Genomic DNA, 21,952 nt, shown 5'->3' with positions numbered 1-21,952 from the left:
AACAATGTCCCACTCTGAATGTGGCTGTAATGGCCATGGAAAGCAGGGTCCAGAACTCTTTGTGTTGATCATATACTGTGGATTCTAGGGTTAACAGAAACAATGGATATATCCATTGGCATTGTTTTGGCTGCTGCTCTGGCTTTACAAGCTCTGAGTCTCCAGCCTTCCTAGAAACTATGGGATGGGTGTGTTGCTTTTCAGTTTATACCACACAAACTCATTTGCTATTGCTTGGAGGCAAAAACTCTAACTGATACATACACCTAACACAGGTCTTACCTTAATGACACAGATAGTACCTCTGCCTTCTCTACTATTATTAACTACATTAGATCAAGGACTGGACTTATTTAATCTCTAAATACCAAAAATTCCACAGTGCCTGGCCATGGTACATATTTGTTGACCTATATTAAACTGACCAGTAAAATAAGGAAGCCTTGCTTAAAGTTCCTTCTAACTTAAAATTCTCTGACTACATTAAAGATGTCAGTTGCTTATTAATGCATAGGTATTTTTTTCTCCCCCCTGATTTGGGATTTAGACTTTATCCCCTCTTTATGTCTAGTAAGATAGCATACTTAGTGATTTCCTGCATCCAGAGGGGGAAATCAAACACATAAAAAGTGGTTTGAATATGCCCAGGGTGTTACTTAATAATCAAAAGGGGATTTTCTTGGTATCCTTCAATGACCTATGTTAAATGTCACTCATGTTTGGTCTCAGTAGGACAAATATACCAGAAAAAGTGATAGGAAGCAGCCATATTCCCCACATGCTCAGATTTTTCCCAGTATGAGGTATCTTGGAGAGAAAGACCACATTTAAAGCTTAGAAGGAAAATCCCCCTGGAGTTTTTTTTTTTTTTTTTTTTCCTTTCCTGTTTTTTTTCAGTATGTATTGACTTTCAGACCCCTGGGCAGCCTGTGACATCCATTTTCTGGGTCACTCTGTCCCTGAGTCATGATCATACTGTAACTTTCCAAAAATAGTTAATAACTGTGCCTTTACCAGTTAATTTCAGCGAATAGCTCTTAGTAAAATGTTACGGCCAAAGTTAATTTAGGTCAGATTGATCTTATTTCCCTAGATTAAGAAAGTGAGCCAAATTGTCCTCACAATTTCATATTTTCCTTCATTACATCTTTCTGGCTCCTTATTGAACCATAAGATGAATCATCCATAAATTGCCCCCCACCAAGCTGTAGGAGTTGAGAAGTTGAGAAGTTCATCACTGTTTTCTTTTGTTCACTGCTTTCAGGATAACACACAAGAAAAACATGTGCCAACTGTTCGCATGATCATAAGATGTTTCCATGCTGCCCTTTTGCTACTAATCAACAACAGAGAACCCTCTGTACAGTTTTTGCTGGAATGTCTTTGGATTATTTGCCTCCTAACCATAATCTACAGAGTTGTTTTTGCTGACTCTTTTGATTTTTATTGGCACAATTGCCACTTTTATACCAAGATCATTTTTTTGTTAAAATCTTCAACTGTTTTTACATCAACTTCCCTCAAATTTACACGATTTTCCAGAAATTTTCCAAAGTGTATATTTGTCACTAAATCCTAATAATAATGTAGAATTTTGATTAAAATAGTGATTTTCTGCACTTGCTTAATAGGTATCTTTGTGGTGTGTGTGTGTGTGTGTGTGTGTATGTATGTTGAGGGAAAAAGAGTTTACTCTGACTCCCTGGTATACCAGATGGTAAGTTATTTGAGCCTGGAATATCAACTTCTAATTGTGTTCTATACACCTACAACCTAGAAGCCAAGACAAGGAGATGGGAGATATTCTTAACTCATCTGCTAATGTGGATTAGATAATATGCTTCACTGTATATATGTTTCTTGAGTATTTTTTAAAATTTTGCATAAAGAAGACACAAAACCTTTTTTAATGTTAAGATCTATCCACATACCACTATGTGCTGTGGACATTATCATTGGCATTTTTCAGGAATAGCTTAATTTTTCACTCAGTTTGAAGCTCTGTAATAAAATAGCAGTATATTTCCTATACTAAGAATACTGATCTTATTGTGCATGTTCCTAATAAATAGTAAACCACAGTCTCTATCCACTAACTTGAGGTTAAGAGATTGAAGTCCAGAGAGGCATAGGTTTACCTATAAGGTACAAAATCTAGTGTTCTCTCACATAGAAAACAAGGAATGCCTTAATTCACTTATCTACTCTCCTGTAAAGATTCCCATCTGCAATGTCAGAACCTATATGGGGTTGACTGCTTATATTTCTATACATTCTGCCAGTGCTAACTCATTCTAACTGTATTTGTTTTTGATTGCCACAATAACAAATCACCACAGACTTAGTGGTTTAAACACAAATTAATTATCTTATAGTTCTGGAAGTTAGGAGGCTGACATGAATCTCACTAGGCTAAAACCAAGGGGTGAGTAAGAGTACATTCTCTTCTAGAAACTCTGGAGGAGAATCCATTTCCTGGCCTGTTTCAACTTTCAGAGGCCATCCACACTCCTTAGCTAAGATTCTCTTCCTCCAGCTCCAAAGCTAGCAAACAGCAGGTTGAATCCTCACAAGTGACAACTTTCTAATCTTGGCATCCCCTTTATCTTGGTTTCTGTCTCTCTGCCTCTCTTTCTTTGTGTCTCTGTCTGTTTGTCTTTCTCTGTTACTATCTGACTCTATCTCTGTTACTCTGTCTCACTCTCTCTCAGAAGCTGGGAAAGCAGCTCTGCAAAGGACTCTGTGATTATACTGAGATCACCTGAGAAGCCCAGGATATTCTACCCCCCGCCCCATCTCAAAGTGTGGGCCTTAATCACATCTGCTAAATCATTCCCTCCATGTCAGGTAACATATTCATAGGTCCCAGGAATTGGGGTGTAGACATCTTGGAGGGGCCATACTCTGGCTATCATACCAGTCTAAGACCTAGGGAAATACTCTATATAGTATTTTATGGTTAGAGCTGGACCCTGTACAGACTTCCCACTGAAGTTGAAAGAAAATATTTTTATTTACACACAGAACCAATTTTAGGAGAACATATATAATTGAAGAGGCATAAAGAAAGGCCCTGAGTACCCCCAAACATCACCTTTTTCTGGGCAGTCACCCATTATCTAATTTTGAAAAGCCTATGATTCAGTTCTAAAAGTGATTTGCTCTCAAGAGCAATTAAATTCAATTAATTAAATAAGACCATATTAAAATGGAACTATACCTTAGAGGGGTTGCCACCACAAAGATTCATTAACCAACATTTTAGTAGGGGATGGTTTATGAAATGGGCAGAGTGCAGGAGGAATAAGGGCAGCATTAAATTGAAAAGTAGGAGTTCGCCTGTATCAGAGACACCATACCAAGCGCCTCTCCCACCACATGGAAAGGGAGTGTCTCTGCTGTCTCATGAAATAATCTAGCCACAGATATACTTTTTCATGCCTTTTGACAGATGTCTCTACTACCCTGACTGACCACTGATGACTGATTATAGATGACTGGATTCAAAATTGATGTCCAAATAAAGCTGTCCGTATGCAAGCTGCAAGCTAGACCAGTTTTAAACTCTATGTTTGACCTGTTTGTGGTTTATGAATCAATTTGTTAACATTTTTAAGTGAAACAGAACAAAAGTGAACAGATAAATGGCATGGAATGAATAGAAGTCACTAGAAAAGAATAGATGTGAGTGCCTTGAACTAAAAAGGGTCAGTGTTATTTCATTAAGTATTCATTTCAAGTGTGTGTGAGTGTGTGTCCGTCACCCATTATCTAATTTTGAAAGACCTATGCGTGTGTGTCTGTGTGTATGTTTGAACATTGGATCAAATATAAATTGTTTTGCTTCCTGTGGGCAAATTTGAAAACTACCGAGCTAAATGGTGGTCTTATGAGATACTTTGGCACAAGAGCTATGTCCGATCATATTAGATCATATATATATTAGAGCAACTAACTAATCAATTAAATCATCTCTCTTATGGAATGCAAATGAAAAACTTCAACTAGAGCTTGAGGCTCTGGAGTGTTGCAAAACCAAGATAAACACCTTGACAAGACGGAAAATAGAAACCACAAACTAGTCAAAAGCTTGAGTAATATGCAGAGACTGTGGGAGTAGAGAGCAGGGTGGAGGGGTGGTGATTGACAGTGACAGAAGAAACAGAAAGAAGCAGAGTAAAGTAGAGGTTAGTCACAGGAATGGAAGAATAACAGACTGGAAGTTATGAGATACCCATTTATAAGGGCAAGGCAAGGTGAGCCATTTGTCATTCCCACATTCAACAAATACTGAGCGTCTACTATGTGTCAGGGACTGTACTAAGAGCTGAGGATGCTGCAGAGAAGAAAACAGACAGGAATCTATGTCTTCATAGTGTCTATATTCTAGTGATTGTATACTGAGTTGTGCCCCAAATTATGTTTGATCATACAAATGTCACAGTGACTTCCTGTGTTCCTTCACTGTTCTCTATCCTTTCAACCACCCTCACTGTTGTATTACTTTCAACATGAAAGAGCCTAGTCAGAAATTGATTACTTAGAGTTTCGCCTAGGACTAATTCTAAACGTACTGCAGTCTCATAATGGAGATGATGAGCTAAGAATTTTCCTTTTCTTGAAGACGGCATTGCAAATGAAACAGAAGAATGAAATAAACTAAATAAAACAAAGGTTCCATCGTTGTTTCTTGTCCACTCATTTTGCATTGGTTATTTGTCTATTTATTTATTTATTATTACAAAAATACTGTGCCAATTATCTCTCATTTTCTTTTGCATTTTCATTCATATTCTACTTCTTTCTCTCATTGGAATCTTTGCTTACTCACACACCTCTTAAGTCTCCCCCATTATACAAAAGCAGCAAATTTTTACACCACTGCCAAGCAACTGTGATAATCTTTGCTTTTCATCATTGGTAAGCTGTAGACAGAAACTCTATATACTTGCTGTCAGTTTTCTTACCTTCTTCTCAGTCCTCACCCCTTTCTAATCTGAATTTTACTTCCATGAAGCCCTCCTTATGGTCAGTTTCCCTAAAATAAATTGTTTTTTTTTTCAATCTTTATCTTTCTTGACCTCTCAGCAGATTTTAAAAGGTATAAGAAAGCATCCCCAAAACCTCAGGTTCACCATAATCAACATTTCTCTCTTGCTCAGGTAAGCTTCAAATTTATTGTTCAGGGAAACTTCATGAGGGCAGGGTCTATGTTTGTGTTTCTTTGCCATTATTTTCCCAGGAAGCATTGGTGGCTGGGATACAACAGGTATTTGCTAACCATAGTTTGAATGTATGACTGAATGGTGAATTTTATATTCCTTTTGTATACCAGATTTTAGTGGAAACAAGATTTATATCTTTCTCTAAAATTGCCCCCCAAAATAAAGAGGAAATGAGGTCCTTATTACCAGGGAAATTTATAAAGAAATACTTTTTTTGGACTAGATGAGGTTTTTGCTAAAGTGTACTTGTTTATGAGATTATTAGTGATAAAAGAGGCACAGTTGCTCATCTTTTCCAAATTACATGTCATGGACATTCCCCTAACATGATACTTAGGGTAGAGAGTAGACACATTTCCAGATGCCCATTGCTGAAAGAGAATAATTAACTGGAACACTGTTACAGTGGTTTCCCCCATTTCCATTTGAAAAGAAATTTATGAATTTCCAAAGGCAGAGTTTAAAGTCATGGATGCCATATTAAGTAAATACAGGCCTTCATGTTTCATTGTATTTCGGGGAAATGAAATTAAACAGCCCCATGCATAAGTTATTAAAGCGATGTGTCACCCTAAATTCCAAAGTGATAATTTTTGGTGTCATCCTAGGGACTGATGCTGCCAGTAAGAAGGAGATAATTTATCTCTAAGGTTTTTTGAATGGAATTTTAAATGGTGTTTAACTAATAATGTTTCTTTTCACTGAAAGGGTATAATTTGCATTTGAGGGTGATTAATCAATTCCTCAATGGACTAAGCAACAGAAATTTCACATTTATATGATTCAAATCTATGTTTAAGATCTAGGTGTCATCAATAAGGCATTTTAAAATGAACATGACTAAAATAATATCAATATATGTAAGAAAGACAAAATATCAAATTTGTTTAAGACTAAAACCAGAGGGAGATTATTCACATTAATTACTCTGTGTAATTAAATTATTCTGAACTTCCCTTAGCACCTTATAGCATTAACTTCTTGGAGACACCTAATCAGTGAGTTTTAGTGCTATTATAAAAACGGTATTTGTTTATGTTGTGTATATTTATAAAATAGATATTATCTAAATTTATAAAATAAATTGTTCCTATTCCATTCATCCTTGAAGAAGATGAATAGTTTGCTAATTTTCTAGGAAATGTCCTGCCAAACATTTAAATGATGCCCAAGTCACTCATGGGTACTGTGAAAGTTATTAGAAAGATGTTAGGGTAGAGTCTAAAAAGAGATCAGTAACATTGAAAAGTTACTTAGAATTTTTCAGATTTAAAACTACCTTTATTTTTTTAAGTTTTTATTTTAATTCTAATTAGTTAATATATAATGTTATATTAGTTTCAAGTGTATAATATAGTGAAACAATTCCATCCAACACCAAAAACTACCATTCTTTCATGAATCCACATGACACTATTTATCCGTATAACTCACAACAATGTATCAGGCACGTACTGCAACAAATAAACTCAAAGTAGATAAGTGAATTGTAGTGGATGAACCAAGCTGGACAGTGGCTTTCTGTACTCTTAATTCAATGTTGTTTCTACTTTACCATAATGATAGTTAATATAATCTTCCTGGAATCATCAATGTTCTATCACTCTGGAAACCATAATACTGCCCATTTTTAAATAAATGTTTTTATCTAAGTGGTTAAAAGGAACCATTTAGTAAAAGGGAAAAATGATTTTGAAAAAAGTATTTGAGGATCAAAAATGCTATAGGGAAATGCTTTAGGATTCCAAAGAAGAAATTAAACAGAGAAAAGTCCCTTTCATATTCAGTGGTGGGTAGATGAAAGTAAAAGTTCTGAAATATGAAAGAGCTCTGGGACTCATTTGGATACATTTGCTTGTATTTCCAAAAGGTAAACCACATAATATAAAAGAATGTTTCTGGCCAATTTAACAGTCTTAGGAGGACAGTTTGTGGTGTCACCACACACTTTCCTTTTATATCCATGCTGCTGATATTGATTTGCCTATTGTTCTCTTTTGGCCAACTTTTCCAACATCATTGAGGTTGTGGGAGTATTAGAGAAATATTAAGTTTGAAGGCTATTTCCAAAGAATCTTTTGAAATATAATCTCCTTGAGAGGAAGGAGATGAAGGAATTGACAAATCACTATCTAAATACCAAGTCGCTCTAGTTTTTAACAACTAAGGACTGAGAGAATGTGACTTGTCTCACACAAAGTGTCAGAAACATCTATACTCATTCTATCATGGGGTTTTTTTGGGAAAATGAAAATTCAGGCCTTCCTTGCCTAACAAAATGACTCATCATGTGACAGAGTGATCCCTCTCTAAAATCATCTTCCATCTTTTCTTTCCCAACTGAGCACTGGTCCCAGGTCTTTAAGATTGTCCCAGAAAGAAAACTTTTTTTATGTAAATCCAAATCATTAGTATCTAGTGGCTTCATTAACACTGTGTTTGCATACCCCTAAATATTAAAAATACTTTTGTGGGCTGATCTGTGAACCTAAACAGTATTTGAACATTGTTGCTTTGAAGAGTTACATTCCCATTCCAAAAAACTGACTCACACACATTTGATAGGGATTTTTTAAAGTATACATGGTTTCAGCTCTATAATGCTATGAATACTAACAATAAAGTTTGAGAGTGGTGTGACAAAGTAGATAACATTTCCAGCCATTCTTCAAATGCTTATAGAATTTTGCAATTTTGCTACAATACATAAAACAACTGAAAAAGAAATCCAAAAACCCTGGATTCATGTCCTAGCTCTTCCACTTACAAGGCTATTTGACCTCGATCCAAGACACTTAACCTGAGCCACACTTTTCTCAGTTAGAAATGGGTGTAATTTCCATCATTAAATCTCAGGGTTGTGAGGCAGCACAGAGCAGTTGTGAGACCTTGATTTCAAAATGATATAAATGCAGGTTTGGATTTTATCTCTACTACTTACCATAACAGTGAATTTCTCTGAGTCTCAGTTTCTTACTTTTAGAATTTAGAAGGATTCAAAACAATATGTACCTAATAAGTTCTTGACCAATGAATAACTGCAATGATCTTAGAGATGTGGGAAGTGCCTGAAAGCTGTAGAGTATTATCTAATTTTTTCTATATTTTTAAAAAATTAATGTTTATTTATTTTTGAGAGAGAGAGAGTGAGAGGTAGGGAGACCCAGATTCCAAAGCAGGCTCCAGGCTCTGAGCTGTCAGCACAGAGCCCCACAAAGGGCTCAAACTCACAAGCCTTCTAGCCGTGACATCATGACCTGAGCAGAAGTCAGCCGCTTAACTGAGGCACCCAGGTGCTCCATCTAATGTAATCTATATTGTTAAACATATCAATATGTACTGTCATTATGCAATTTAGATTACAACTTGAGGTCAAAATGTATACTGAACTCAATGCTTAATATCTGTCTTTATGACTAGAATGATTGAATGCAGGCCAAAGGAAGTGAGAGGTTTTATCTTCTTTGATTATGACTTTATTCCTAGTCCCTACAACAGTGTCATCACAGAGTAGGCACTCAGTAATACACTCACACGAACAGACAGCTCATGTGCCAGGCATCTTATCTTCATAACAATCCTGTGATCCAAATACTATTATTAGCCACAATTTACAGGTAAGGAAACAGTGACACTGCTCAAGCTCATAGCCAGTAAAAGCCAGAGACAGGACTTGAACATGGTCTGGCTCCAGAGCCCATTCTCTTAAATGTTACACTTTACCAGAGATTAATATTTGTTGAATAAATGAGTTAACCCCCATCTTCTTGTACACCTGTTTGTCAATCACTAAACCATAATAACAGTAGGGGTATAATGTTAGTTAAACCCATTTTGCGAAGAAGGATGGTCATTCCCTTCTGTTTTCATACAAAGTAACACAGAAAACTTCTTTGGAGCAAAACAGAGAAAATGGGGTCATTTTCTGAGCATGTCTAAGGCCAGATCACACAGGGCTGTGAGAGTCAAAGTGGTTGTATGCCCACTAGCTTTTAGCAGCAATTTCTCCTTCAATTCAATCCCACTGTGTTCTATGAAGAGGTCTTCCAGTAATGGCTCTCTCTCAAAAGGACTAGACCTCAAAGAAGCTGCTGGTCTATTGGCAAATCTAGGAAGTAAAACTCACACTTCCTAGATTATACTCCGGCTTCTCCATTATGTGATTCACTCACCTTTGGATTTTTCATTTCCTCTACTTAGAAGTAAGCACTTTCCAGCCTGGATAGTATTTGGCCTCAGCATCAGCTCATGTCATAGAAGAGCTGTGGAACCTTACAGAATACAAAGCTCAGCCTTAATTTCTTAATAATGCTTGTTGTTTCTAATTTATATTTCCCTTTCATGTTAGTATGAAATAATGCATCAAGAACTATAAACTGCTATTCAGATGGAAGGAATTTTGTTGTTCTTGGAGAGCTGGGGAGGCCAAATGTCAGAGTGGTTAAAGGCAGAGTCCTGCACAGCACTGCCTGGTTCCTGGCCCATGTGATCTATGACTCTCCTGTGCCTTCATTTCAAAAGTGAAAACAATAATACTTATATCATTTGGATTTTGCAAGGGTTAACAGAGTTAACACATGTCAAGTTCCTACAACAGTATCTGGCATGTGATGGCAATGTCTCAATAAATGTTAGTTGTTATTGGATTACTATAGTGTGTAATTGAATTGCTATAGTGACCAAGTATGGCCTAAATGCCTTTCTCCTCACAGGACAGCTGCTAGGATGCCCCCACATAAGTCTCTATCCTGCCTGCTGGGGAGGTAAGTTCGAAGTTATGAAGCTCACTAAGTATTTAACCAGCCATGGAATCTGACTGCTGTCAGATTTTAGTACAGTCCTCCATGGGAGACATATTTTATCAAAAAGTATTGTCTGGAAGAAGGCATTTGGTGTATCTGAAGCCTGATCATAGCATCATTTGATTTACAAAATATACCTGTCTTAGCAGTCTTGGTAAATCCCGAATTTCTAATCCCTAAATTATATAACAAGTATGTTACCAAGCCACAGTATGAGTCATATTCATGCTCTTTTCATTAGTAAAACTGTTTCAGTGTGTGCAAGAAACACAAGTATTGTGGCTGGATTCAGAAAGACATTATATATGTGTATATATATGTATATATACACACACATATAGTAGTGGCAGGAATTAATTTTTTTAATTTTGAGGGAGAATGCAGGGGAGGGACAGAAAGAGAGAGAGAGAGAGAGAGAGAGAGAGAGAGAGAGAGAGAGAGAGAGAGAGAATCCCAAGCAGGTTCTGCATCATCAGCACAGAGCCAAATGTGGGGCTAGGACTCACAAACCATGAGATCATGACATGAACAGAAATATCTGAAATCAAGAGTTGGATGCTTATCCAACTGGGACACCCAGCTGCTCCTGGCTGCAGGAATTTAAGACCGATTGCATTCTTAGCTTTACTTGAAAGATAGCTATAGAATGATAAATTGAGGAGGTAAAGAATTGTCATAAAATGGTTAATATTTACAACACATTCTATGTGTCCTTCTGACCTACTGGCTGAATGTTGAATCAGACAGATTTGAATTAGAATCCAGGCTACTGGTAGCTGAGAGCAAATTCCCAATCTCTCTAAGCCTCATTTGACCTATCTGTAAAATGGAAATAATAAAAGTACCTACTTTAGAAGACCCTTGTGAAGGTTAAATGTATACTTATAAAGTACTTAGGATGTCTAATCAAAGCTATTTGACCTCACATACATATTGCAGGGATTCCTTGAAAATACACATTGAGTTTTATTTTTATGCTTAATATCTCTGGGGTTTTTTTCCTCTCAGTAATGTTTATGATCTTAAGGTCAAGGAATAAAACAAGGAGCTAAAAATCAACTTAATAAATACAAAGAAATATGTTTTAAAGAAAACACTAGCATCTTATCAAAAATAAAATTAAATCAACACAGAAATGGTTGTTGAAGTTTTGAAAATTCAGTGGATCTCCAAACTGGAAAGCTGTAAGTCTTTAGCACTAGAGAATCATAAAGACTAGATGGGGAGGAGAAAAAGAAAGAGCTCACTAAGAAGAAAAATAAGGAAGTCCAGGAGTTCTTTAAAAAAAATCAAACAGAGTGGCATGGGGATTTGAATAAGTGAGATGGTTTTAAAAGAAAATTTCCTTAATCCACTTCAATAAATACTCATTGAGTGAGTAATATATGCAAGGATCTAGAAAAACAAGGTGATAAGACATGTTCTCTGTCTTCAAGAGAATTTCAGTACTGTAACAGGATTATTATAGTAGGAGTTTATGCAAGGAGACAGGAGCACAGGGGAGGGAACACCTCCATCTGCTTGGCAAAAGGGTGGTGGTCAAAGCAGCCTTAACAAAGGAGGTAACAAGTGGATTGAACTAGGAAGAGGACTATTAATTATCTGGGAAGAATGAAGGATAGGAAATTCCAGGCAGACAGACCTGCATATGCACAGCCACCAGAGGCTTGAAATAGCCTGGCATGGAGAAATTTCAGGTTTGGGGTTCTTTAGGACCTTTGCACTCTTTATGAGTTCTGCGTAGAAGGTTTGCTTGGCTGCCTTTCCAGTGCACACATATCCTAGACATTCAAGCCTCAGCTTAAATGTCACATCTCTATAAAACTGTCTCAGACAGATCACATAGCTTAATTTAGCCCCTTGTCAGTCTCTAGCAAATAACTATTTTCTTTCTGTCAAGAGAGTGTACTAATGTTTTTTTTTAATTTATTAGCTCATTGTTCGTTTACAGACTATTTAACCCTAACACTTCCTTGACAACAGGCACCCTATCTTATTGACCACAGTATCCTAGTGCCTAGAATTCTGCCTACCACAAAGTAGACATCCAATAAATATTTGGTTAATGAATGAAGTAGGTTGCAAATGTAAACAAGGGACAGAGGTTGAAGGGATTTGCAAGCCATCATAAAAGATTGTCTATATTCAATAGGTGGAGAAGAGGTAGTGGTGATTAATAAGTAGTAGAAAATATATAATTAGTTTCCTTTTAGAAAATCACTTTCATGATTATGCAGAAGATGCATTTGAGAAGAAAGGGCCTGGTTTGAAATCTACTGAAGTAACTAATACATGACATCTACAGTGAGGAATGTGAAGATGTGACTGAATAAAAACAAATTTTAATTGGAAGGACGTAAAGGTGAGGACTGGACCTGACACTCAGCTTTATAACATGTACACAACACAAATACTTCAAAATCGAGTTTCAAAGTTTTAAGAGTCAATAGTGTAAAATGAAAGAGAGCATATAAGAAAATAAAAACAAAGGGAAAGTTGTGGCAACATAGAAGTCATTGGTGGCATTCCAGAGCAGAGATAGGGGAAGGGATCTCTTGCCACTAACAGCAAATGAATATGATGGTTGTTAGTGGCTATTTCTGTCTTCACCTCTGGTTCCACCCTGCTCCATGCTGCACGGGGTGTGTAGGGGAGTGGGGTAGAGGATTCAGACAGACCTGTGTGAACATACAGCCCACAAGAGCAAGCTCTATCCACACCCTTCACAGAAAACTTCCCTTGGGCACCACTCAAGCTGGGAAGTATATACACTAATAGCAGCAAGATATATTTCAGGAAATATCCCAAGAAGTGTATATATAAGCACCTTTCTTTATGCACAAGCCTTGCAAGCCAACTTAGGGGTCAAATGGAAAGTGAATTCCAGAGTACTGGGTTTCTAGATAAAGGGGTGTCTTGGGCTTTGCCTGATCAATCCCCATGGCCTTAGAGATTCCTTGACCAGTGGTAAGAAGCACAGCTGCAGGAGAACCAGAGCATGAAGGTCCAGGTCAGACGCCAGTTCTACCTGGGTCTAAAGTCAGGACGGATTACAGAAGGAGCTCCAGAACTTACATCCTGTCATCCTGAAATCTCACAGAAATAAACTAAGAAATATCCCTCTTCAGGAGTCCCTAGAAAGTCTGGTTGTTCCTCATGCACTCTAAGTAGTCATGGGCCCATTCCATTGTAGGCATCAATCATCTAGGCCGAGAGGAATGTGGTTGACTATTTAATCTAACCTGGACCTATGCTGTACCCTGGAGGAGGGGTGTGAACCCCCATAGTCTGAGAAGGGAGCAGTGGTGGAGGCTAGGCGAGATAAGGTGAAAGGATGCAGAGGAGCAGTGATGTTTTAGTGTGCACTACTGTTGGACACGAAGACAGATTCCAGGGTGCTATGGAGGGGAAAGCAAAAAGGAACTGGAATATATGAAGCAGCACATAGAAGTCTGATTACAAGAGACAGGAAAAATATAATTAGAGCAAAGATAAGGGGACAAGGTCTGATGACAGCTTTATCAGGGAAAATCAGTGCATTGTTTGTATGCAGAGGAGAACTTCAACTTTTAATGTATTTATAATGCTTGTTAATAAAATGTAGATTCTGATTCAGCAGGACTGGGGTGGGGTTTGAAATTCTGCATTTCAAACAACCTCTCATGTGATGCTGCTGGTTCATGGACCTCACCTTGAAAAGCAAGGGTGTAGAGAATTAGGTATTGGAGAAAGAATGAAATTGAAGGGGCTGCAGAGAAAGGAGGAATGAAAACAAGATTCCCTGGAGCACTCTTCTTTGGCTCCTACAATAAACCATTTCACCAACAGAAAGTCACATGGAGGTATTAGGGAGTAATCTGGGGGACATTCCAATGTTCTTTCAAGTACTGAATAGTATTTGGACCAAAGGGTCATCTAGCATAAGCATGAAGAAGTAATGTTGCGCTTATGAATGTCTTGTCCTTCCTATGCCCACACTCAATAAGAATATGGCTTTCATGAGTGCATGTCTGTGTCCGAGGATGTGTGTGTGGGTGTGCGTGCCCGCATATGTGTGTGCATGCTGGATTCTTTTGACAGTCTAGCAGCTGACCACAGGCTTTCAGTCACATTGTTAGTGCTTCCCTCATGACTTAATTTTTAACCAGTCATATACATAATGAAACTGAGTGAATTAGGGCTTCTCAAAGTCTTCTTTTGACAATTCAGAGATCTGAAAACCATATAAATTTGCCAAGTAATGAGGTGTCAGCACCTTGGGGTGACAATACTAAAAAAGTACCTCGTTAAAATAAGGAAGTAATCATTAACAAAAACTTATTTCTGCCATTTTTGAGCCGAAACAAAAATTACGTCAGTTTTTTCCACAGATATTGACCTCAACAATGACTTTTCTAAAGCATTAAGTGGAGTATTGGCATGACAAATATTTTCAATAGAGCCTTTTCATTGAAGTTACAAAATTTTTTTTTTTACAACAAATCTACCATCACACTTTCTCAATTAACCATTAGGAAATAATGTATTTTTGCAAGTGACGAATGTATAACCTAAGGAATTTATCTTGATTATTACTCCATGAAGAGTTATTAATTCTCTGGACATATAATTTGTTCCTTAGTATCTTGAGGACTTGCTAAAATTTGAAAGAATTTTTTCCTCCTCATGGCTCCTCAGTCCATTTAATGCTCATTTCACTGTCTTGGAAACAGAAGAGTAAAACAGAAATCACAGGAATAAGTCTCTGAAAACCTGTTTCTTTTATTCTGCAAATAATACTTTTTTTCTTAATCTATATTAAGTCACTAAATTCCCCTCCTCCTATTTTTCTTACTTCCCATGTTAAGTCTTTCATTTCCTTTGTCTGGACTTCTTTTTGACTGGCTTTCTCCATGATTGTCTCTACGTCATCTTTCCATTTCAGCTTACACGTCACCTCTTTAGAGAAGTTTCCTTAATCTCCCCTCCATAAAGTGAAAATTCTATTATTTTCTTTCATAGTACTCTGCTTCATATCAATAATCATAATCTGCCTGTATTTGTTTACTTGATTATTTTGTCTCTTCTTTAGAATGCCTAGTGTACAAGCTCAGGTAAATATTTTCTCTTGTTTTTGCTTGTAAGCTAGAACTAAGAAGCATATTGCATATGATTTACTCTCATAATATGTGTTAATTATTATAGGAAGATGAGAAGGAACATTCCATAAGTTCTTTTAAAGTAGGAATTTGCTCTTTAATTTCTATATACCTCAACTTTGTAGCCCCGTGCTTCACACAGAGTAGGTGCTCAATAAACATTAGTTGAATGAATAAATAGATGATCAGGGATGTGTCGGCAAATGTGAATAATTTCACTCTCAGTAGCCACAAGAGACAGAAGAAGAAGAAGCAGAAACCAGAAAATCGTGTATCCACCAACCACAAGTCCACTTTTGATTTTGGTTGATATTTGTGAGGCTTTTCCCTGGTCTTTCCAAACATACTCTAGAAATGCTTTCCCCAAGGACTTGTCTAAAATACAACAGGGAAAAAAAATTATCTAATTTTCTCCAAAGTTTCTGTTTCTATCAACCTATGTGTTTAAAAACTCTGTAATGGTCATGGGGATCACCCTCAGGAAAAGTGGACAAATACTTAGAAAAACCACAGTCTTTTCACCACAGTGGACTACTTACTGATCATGACCAGTGAGCACCTTCATTTTGTGCTTCATGGCATGCAATTCATTCTCCCCCTCATTTTCACTTAGAACCGGAACCACAAGTTTGTTTAGCAGAATAAAAGATTCACATAGATGGCTTTTGTTTAAGAGTTGAGGAATTAAGGTCCATGTCAACTCCTTCAATTATATGTATAACCTTGAGCAAGATGTTTAATCTTTTTAGGACTACTACCCACAACATGAACATAATAATGTTTAACTCATGGGGTTTTTGTTTTCATTCAGTAAAATAATTCATGTAAATACTTTGCATATGTACTGTACCAGGAATTTATTAGTGATTAGTAATCCTAGTGCTAATGTTAAGAGTATGGTAAGAGCTTGATATTAGCAGGATATTAGCTATTATCGTTACCAACTTTATAATTGTTTTTCAGTTGTAGAGGAAAACTCAGATATTTGAAAAAAGTAGAGGAGATAAAAAGAAAACATTTGCTACTTGCTTTATGGACATTCAGAAGCTATGAATACCATCATTACTGTTTCCTGATAAAACAGGATAAGAAGGAGCATTAAGGCGTTTCTTCTCCACATACACCAGAATTCCCCAGGAATGGGAAAAGTTTCTTCACAGCTGTATGAAGAGACCTCAGTGTGTTTTCTGTTTTGTTAAGTCATTCTGTTGTATTTTTTCTGTATTTCTTGGCCTTTCAAATTTTACATCAATGGTTAGGTGTGTTAAAATTGTTAGGTAGCAATTTCATTGAAATAAACTTGAGTAGGGCACCTGGGTGGCTCAGTCGGTTGAGCGTCTGACTTTGGCTCAGTTTGTGATCTCGTGGTTCATGAGTTAGAACCCTGAGTCTGGCTCTGTGCTGACAGCTCAGAGCCTGGAGCCTGCTTCAGATTCTGTGTCTATGTCTTTCTCTGCCCCTCCTCCACTTGTGCTCTCTCTCTCTCTTTCTCTCTCTCTCTCTCTCTCAAAAACAAGGAAGTTTCTTAAAAAAGTAAATTGGAGTAAAAGAGAATGGAAGCACTCACAACGAAAGGAGATGAATCTGTATTAAAAACAGCATGTTAACAATTCTTCAGAAAAGCCATTGTCATGCCAATCTAACTAACCCACTTTGTGTGTGTTTGTGTGTGTGTGTCCACCAGAATGCGAATACACTGAATTAAGTACAAAAGCCAAAGCTGATAAAAGCACATTTTATCTTAATTCATTCCGCAAAATGTTTCAATTCCACCTTTACTTGAAAAAGTAATACGAGGTACCTGGGTTAAGCGTCCGAATTTGGCTCTGGTTATGATCTCATGGTTCGTGAGTTCAAGCGCCGCTTCAGGCTCTCAGCTCTCTGGTTCTCTGTTGTCAGCACAGAGCCCACTTGGGATCCTCTGTACCCCTCTCTCTCCCTCCCTCTCCTTTCTCCCTCTCTTTCTGCCCTTTGTCCACTCATGTGGGCTCACACGTGCTCTCTCTCTATATATATATCTCAAAAATAAACATTAAAAAAAGTAATATAGCAAAGCAATGCATTCACAAAGTTACTATCCAAAATACACTATCTCCTTACCTTGCTTTGAATACCAATTACTATCTTTTAGATCTGTCAGTTTATTTGTTGTCCATCTCCCTACTAGAATGTAAGCCCTGTGAAGGCAAGGAATTTGTTCATCTAAGTCATAACTGTATCTCTAGCATATAATATATACTCAATAAACACCTGTGGGATGAATGAATATCCCTTAAAATCTGTGAGTTGTCAAGGCAATATATTTATATGCACAGCACAAACTATGGGAAAATCCTTCGTTGAACTCAGTATTAGCAACAGTGTGGTGTGTCATAAATACCATTCTGGAGGTTTAGATTTTAGACTTGGTTCTGCCACCAAATGTGAGAATGTAGGCAGAGATTATGGCTTTCATCTGTGTCAAATGCCATAGATGACTTTAAAAAAATTCTCCTTGCTCTGCTTGATTCAGTTCACCAAAAATTATTTCTTGCTAAGTGTCTATTAACAACTTCAGATTGTTTCGGAGGATAGGGTTGTTCGGGGATGGGAAGAAGATGGGTAGTGGCACGGAGATATCTGGTGTCTTTAGAGAAATCTTTACACCCAGGAAGTTCTTAGTGATTAGCATAGAGGACAGGATAAGCACTGACATAATTTTGTTATTCTGTTACTACTTTAAAAATATGAGTTTCCTCTTTTGATTCTCTGTTCTGCAAAATAAAACTGTTAAGAATTCAAAGCAGAATCTAACTGAAATTGTAGAAAATAATAAAGTTGTTGGTCATACAGTTATTTCAAATATTAATTTACTAATTTAAAATTTGAAGCATTGTTAAATTTAGCTTTTATTAAAGCTTATGGAAACATAAAGTAAGTATATTAAAATATAGACCCAATCTATTCATTACTCCATTGTTTTAGGTTGCAATTTGTTTTAATAATGGGCTCCTTTCATTTGAAGAGCACAAGCTGTAAGTTTTTAATTTTTTGCTTGCCTAAGAAAAGTCTGTAGCCATCTTAGTCCTTTGATAGATGTATGGCATTGTAGTAAGTTTATGAATAAGAGTTAAAGAAGTATATTTAGTTGTTACCTGAGTATATAGAAATCTTTAATATGATCTGAAAAGAAATAATGGAAATCATGGTAACACACATCTTTTAAAAATTTTACACAGTACTCCACTGTTCAAGTACCAACTGCAATGTGTTTTAAAGCTTTGAGATCAAAGCATAATATGAAATTCTTAATTCAATAAAAAAGTATCAAACTTCACATTAGTTCCAAGCCTGCTGTTCTAGAACTGACTTCCCTTGTAGCAATCTTATATTTGCACAGTGAATCTCTTTACATAATATACCAAAACTGGATTACAGTGTACCATATAATCACAAAAGAATGTGAGATTTCTGAAAGCCTCAATAACCACAAAACACATAACAATTTAAAAGAAGAGACAATTAGAAAAAATTTTTGCATCAGGGTCAAATAAGGCAGAAAAAGGGAATGCTCACTCTATACTTCTTTCTATTCAATAAGAAAAACAAATGCTTATTATGCTGATGGCCAAAATAATTTTTTAAATTGTGATTCTAGTTTGTAGACTTATAGGTCCTGTATACTCCATTATAAGAACAACTCTAATAAGCTTCACAGCCTTAGGAAAGAATTAGAAATGAACTATGAATAGTGAAAGGTAAGTCATCATTACGAACAGATAGAATGTGCCACTAAGACAAATAGCAGCAAGGCCAGGTCTAAAGTGTTATCATTTTAAAATGACATATTTTTCCCATTTTCTTGGGTAATATTATTCATCACTGACCTTGAACATTTGTGTCTGAGGCAATATTGCATACAGAGTGTGGACGGTCTTCAGAGCTCTGAATTCTAAATCAGACTCTGTCAATTTCGAGTGAAGAATCAGGGAAATTACTCACTTCCCTTGAGATCCATCTCCCACTTTGGCAAAAATGTAGGTCATACCTCTTGCTTCAAATTTTATGGGAAAGATTAAAGGAAGAGTATCTGACATTATCCTAGTACATAAATGACATTCAATAAATATTAGTTTCCCCTTTTCTTTTCCTAAAAATGCAAAGCAATCCAAGAAAAGCCAAGTGTTTTCTATGTGTATTGCATAAAAGTCTGAACATTCCAAACAATAAATAGCTTGAGTTTGGCAGCCATGAGTTATCTTTAATTAGACCATCTTTTTGCCCCCAATAATAAACTCAGGACTTTTAATAAAAATAATATAATCACTTCTTAATTCTCAGTTTAATGACCAACAGCCACATGAACCAAACCAGCGCCCCCTCCCCCAATGTATAAAAACTACTTTGTTCTATAATAGCAATGTAATGAATGGGACACTATAATACAATGTAACAGGTAGCTACACTTGTGGTGAACATAGCATAATGTATAAACTTATTAAATTGCTAAGCAGTACGCGTGAAACAATGTGTATCAAATATAGTCAAATAAGAAAAATCACTTTACACACATATATAATAATAGATAGGAAATATTGAAAAGTCAAAGAAACTCTCATAGTTACCTTAATATAAGGAAGACATCACAGAATTTTTAGATAGAAAATGAATTCTGGTTATAGTTGTACATCATATAAGTATACCCTTCTGAAGTGATAATGACTTCAGTATGGTAGACGCATTAAACACACACACACACACACATTATGGTGCTCAGAAACAGGAGCAATCTATGCTGCTGGGGATACAGGGTGTAAGCAGGAGTGGGAAGCACTGAGATATTCTTTTAAGGGGACAGTTTAATTAGGTCTCAAAGATAAGCCAGATGTTATCACTCAACTTGTATAAATTGAGACAGAATATTGAGGCATCAGTAGTGGATGTGAAACAGCAGAGAGGCCCCAAACCAAAGTGACCAGTGTAGGGAAAGTTAGAGAGACCAATTCAGTGAACAGCAGGTTAAAAAAAGGCATGAGGGGAAGGAAGATTGGATAGAGAGGGCCTTGTTTGCCATATGGAAGAATGTGGATTCTATACTACATGCCAGTCGTTTTCAAGATACAGAATAGAGTCCCCTTAGGGTTTGATGAAAGTAAAATTTTCTTAGCTTTTCACTGTTTGGGTTTCTACTTAACATTTCTTTATTTAAAAAAAAAAAAGTTTCAAAACCTCTATTATAGACAGTGAGCCTGTAAAAGGGTAATTTGTTTTTGAGAGTAACGAGGACAAATTTACATTTTAAGAAGTCATTGGCTAGATTTTAGTAGAGGTAGAAGGAGCCTGAGGTTCGATCCTAAGATTGATTAGATCACCAAAGTAAAGATCTGGGAGCCTATTCCCAGGTGGCCACAAGCAGGATGAAGAGTAGGTCAATGGAACAGAAGTATATAGTCTTTGGAACTCTTTTCCACCTCTCTGAGTAAGTGATTGAACTCCATATTAAGAGAAAGCAGATCAGGATTAGTCCCAGACTTTAGCTTAGGGTTTTGCATATGTAAAGGCACCAATGGTGATAAAAGAGGAAGATTAGGCTTGGATGGAACAAATGTAAATTGAAGCTGTAGTACTGTAGTTCTTATAAATGAACATGTGTATTAAACTGTTAGGCATTAAAGTGTGGGAAAAGAGAAAAAGAGCTAGACTAAGGATACAGCTTAGAGACCTAATGGCATAAGAGTATGTCTCCATACACAAGTATGTCGTAGATCACTCCAGGAAGAACTAAGTACATGAAAGTTCCAAAAATAAAGTGTGTTTCATTTTATTTAAGGAATAGGTAGAGGAAGATAAATCTGTGAAATAAATTAAGTAGGAAAGGAAGAAGAAACTGGGAGAATGTAGCGTCACGCAAGGTAACAGCAGTTCCAAGGAAAGAGTCAAACACTGCAGAAAGATGGAAAGAAAGATTGAGGAGAATCTATTGAATTTGGCAAATGTGCATCTTCTCAGAGACCTCAGCTAAAGAAGAACTGTTGATGGAATGGTGAATGTAGAAATGGTGCTACAGTCTAAGAAAGTCAGGAAATCATCAAATGGTAAAAAGGTACTGAGACTTCAATTAGAGGGAACTTCAGGAGCAAAAATACTGATTTGTGTGTGTAGAGTTTGTTAGAGGCTTCAAGAAAGTCAACATGGTTCTAGGGCAAAACCAGTAAGTATGAAATTTCTACTTACCTATGAGACCAGTACCATCTTAAAAGAGGTATTGGTAGTAAAAATCACAGGATTTTTAAAGGAGATTAAGAAGCAGTTTTGGGGTAAAAAATAAACTGATAGACTTGAAGCTTGATAACTGATTTATAACTTTGTCTTTTCATTCTGGATTCATTTCATTATATTTCCATGAATATAGAGAATTAGATCAAACTAATGACAGAAATCAAAATAAAAATGCCACGTAATGGCTATAGCTAGGAGAGCTTGTGCCAGGAATTGGCAAATCTCTGTGTCTTGAAAGTAGAACACTGAAGCATTTATAAGGCAACAAAGCAGGACATGTAAACAGCTGTTTCCTAACTAGGGAGCAGATCCTTGAAAATCATGGTTGCTCTAGCATTAACAATGTGATTTTTTTTTTTTTTGAAGTTCAAGGGCTAACATATTTAGTTAATTTGGTGAGGAAAGCATGACCTACTTTCTACAGCTATGCTCCATGAGAGAGCAAGTGAACTTCACTTTTCAAGGACTCCATTTTTCCTCCAAGAGGAAAAATAATTCTTTGTAAAACACTTGGGTTTTTTTTTGGGGG

The sequence above is a fragment of the Crocuta crocuta genome, unplaced genomic scaffold (assembly GCF_008692635.1).
Source record: "Crocuta crocuta isolate KB4526 unplaced genomic scaffold, BGI_CrCroc_1.0 scaffold62, whole genome shotgun sequence".
Taxonomy (NCBI): domain Eukaryota; kingdom Metazoa; phylum Chordata; class Mammalia; order Carnivora; family Hyaenidae; genus Crocuta; species Crocuta crocuta.
The sequence above is the reverse complement of the archived record's forward strand: the minus strand, read 5'-3'. Positions refer to the sequence as shown.